Below are 3,338 nucleotides of genomic sequence, written 5' to 3'. Positions count from 1 at the left end.
GTGTCATAGAAGGAATTTGGTAGAACTCTTTCAATCCCTATTTTTTCAAATAGTTTACATAGCACTGGAGTTAGTTGTTCTTTAAATGTTTGGTAGAATTCACCTGTAAATCCATCTGGTCCTGGGGACTTTTTCTTAAGAAGTTGGTTAATAGCTTGTTCTATTTCTTTTTCTGAGATGGGGCTATTTAGACTACTTACTTCTTCCTCTTTTAATCTGGGCAAGCTATATTTTTGAAGGTATTCTTCCATTTCATTTAAGTTATCGAATTTATCGGCATAAAGTTGAGCAAAGTAGCTCCTAACTATTGTTCTAATTTCCTCTTCATTAGTGGTGAGTTCACCCTTTTCATTTTCAAGACTATCAATTTGCTTTTTCTCTTTCCTTTTTTTAATCAGGTTTACTAAGGGTTTGTCTATTTTGTTGGTTTTTTCATAAAACCAACTCTTAGTTTTATTAATTAATTCAATAGTTTTTTTACTTTCAATTTTATTAATCTCCCCTTTTATTTTTTGAATTTCAAGTTTTGTGTTTGTCTGGGAGTTTTTAATTTGTTCCTTTTCTAGCAATTTTAGTTGTAAGCCCCATTCGTTGGCCCTCTCTTTCTCTATTTTATGCAAGTAGGCCTGTAGAGATATAAAACTTCCCCTTATTACTGCCTTGGCTGTATCCCACACATTTTGGTATGATGTCTCATTATTTTCATTTTCTTGGGTGAAGTTATTAATTATGTCTATGATTTGCTGTTTTACCCAATCATTCTTTAGTATAAGATTATTTAGTTTCCAATTATTTTTTGGTCTATTTTCCCCTGGATTTTTATTAAATGTTATTTTGATTGCATTATGGTCTGAAAAGGATGCATTTACTATTTCTGCCTTACTGCATTTGATTTTGAGGTTTTTATGCCCTAGTATATGATCAATTTTTGTATAGGTTCCATGAACTGCTGAGAAGAAAGTATATTCCTTTCTGTCTCCATTTAGCTTTCGCCAAAGATCTATCATATCGAAATTTTCTAGTATTCTATTTACCTCTTTGACTTCTTTCTTATTTATGTTGTGGTTTGATTTATCTAATTCTGAGAGTGCAAGGTTGAGATCTCCCGCTATTATAGTTTTGCTATTTCCTCTTGCAGCTCTCTTAATTTCTCTTTTAAGAATTTAGATGCTGCACCACTTGGTGCATATATGTTTAATATTGATACTGCTTCATTATTGATGCTGCCCTTTAGCAGGATATAATGCCCTTCCTTATCTCTTTTAATTAGATCAATTTTTGTTTTTGCTTGATCTGAGATGAGGATGGCTACTCTTGCCTTTTTGGTTTTGCCTGAAGCATAATAGATTCTGCTCCACCCTTTTACTTTTAGTTTGAATGTCTCACCCTGTTTCAGGTGTGTTTCCTGTAAACAACATATAGTAGGATTCTGACTTTTAATCCAGTCTGCTAACTGCTTCCTCTTTATGAGGCAGTTTGCCCCCTTCACATTTATGGTTAGAAGGACTAATTCTATATTTCTTGCCATCCTATTAACCCCTGCTTATGCTTTTCCCCTTTTCTTCCCTTTTACCCTCCTATCCAGTATTAAACTGGTGAACACCATTTGCTTTTCACAGCCCTCCCTTTTAAGGATCCCTCCCCCACCTTAAAGATCCTCCCCTTATTTTACCTCTTTTCCTCCAAATTTCTGTATTTCCTTCCCCTTAGCTTACTCCTTCCCTTTCACTTTTCAATGAAGTGGAAGAAGTTTCACCATAAATCGAATATGTCTATTGATACACGCTATGTTCATCACCCTCCTTTCTTTCTCTCAGATATAATAGCTTACCTTTGCCTCTTCATGAGATGTAGTACCACCACTTTACACGTTTTTATGATATAATTTCCTTTCCACCTCTAGTTTCTAAGACAAATTGTACATATGTTCTTTACATATTTTTTGGCAGAAGTATAGTTCTCAAGATTTCTTTTTACCTTTTTAGACATCTCTTGAGTTCTGTATTTGAAGATCAAACCTTTTATGTAGGTCTGTTTTTTTCATCAAAAATAAATGGAATTCATTTATTTCGTTAAATGTCCATCTTCTTCCCTGGAAAACGATGCTCATTCTTGCTGGGTAAGTTATTCTTGGCTGCATACCAAGTTCCTTAGCCTTTCGGAATATCATGTTCCAGGCCCTGCGTTCTTTTAATGTGGACGCTGCTAGATCCTGGGTTATCCTTATTGTGGATCCTCCATATCTGAATTGCTTTTTTCTAGCAGCTTCCAATATCTTTTCCTTTGTCTGATGGTTCTTGAACTTGGCCACTATATTTCTTGGCGTTTTGATTTTAGGGTCCCTTTCAGTAGGTGATCGATGAATTTTTTCAATGTCTATTTTACCCTCTGTTTCCAGGATGTCTGGGCAGTTCTCTTTGATAATTTCCTCGAAAATGGTGTCCAAGCTCTTTTTTTTCCTCCCATTTTTCAGGGAGTCCGATTATTCTCAAATTGTCTCTCCTGGATCTGTTTTCCAGGTCTGTTGTCTTTCTGGTAAGGTACTTGACATTCTTTTCAATTGTTTCATTTCTCTGGTTTTGCTTGACTACCTCTTGGTTTCTCCTTGAGTCATTCATTTCTACTTGTTCCAGTCTAATTTTCAATGATGTATTTTCTTCACTCACTTTTTTTATATCTCTTTGTAATTGTCCAATTGAGTTTTTATCTTCAATGGAATTTTTTTCCATTTTATCCATTTTATTTTTTAGAGAGCTGATTTCTTTTTCCAACTCACTAATCCTGTTTTCCTTGGAGTTGTTTATCTTTTCCAGCTCACTAATCTTGTTTCTCAATGATTTGATTTCTTTATCCACTCTGTCTTTGAATGCATGGGATGACTTCTCCAGGCTCTCTTGCCAAGCTTCCCTTTCCTTTTCCCATTTCTCTTCCAGCTCTTTTGTGAGAGCCTTTTTGATTTCCTCTATGAGGTTCTTTTGTATTGAGGAGTAGCTTATATCTCTCCCAGGGGATACATCTGGGGACAGTCTGTTCCTAGTCTCCTCAGCATTTGAAGTCTGCTCCCTCTCCACACAGAACCTGTCAATGGTTAGAGCCCTTTTGAATTTTTTGTTCATTTTGTCAGAGTAGGATTCGAAGAAAACAAACTGACAAGAGAAACATTTGGTCTGTTTTGCGGGGGATGGGGCTGGATGGCATTAATGGGCTTCCTCTACAGACTGGGGGTAGGGCAGCAGAGAGCCACTAACAGAACAGCAATGACTGTACTGAGTCTGTGTTCTGAGGCTCCGAGAGTGCACCTAGTCAGTCCAGGTGGGGGTTGGGGGTGGCCAGGCTCC

This window comes from Sminthopsis crassicaudata, chromosome 3 (genome assembly GCF_048593235.1).
Source record: "Sminthopsis crassicaudata isolate SCR6 chromosome 3, ASM4859323v1, whole genome shotgun sequence".
NCBI classification, from domain to species: Eukaryota; Metazoa; Chordata; class Mammalia; order Dasyuromorphia; family Dasyuridae; genus Sminthopsis; species Sminthopsis crassicaudata.
This window is presented reverse-complemented; position numbering follows the sequence as displayed.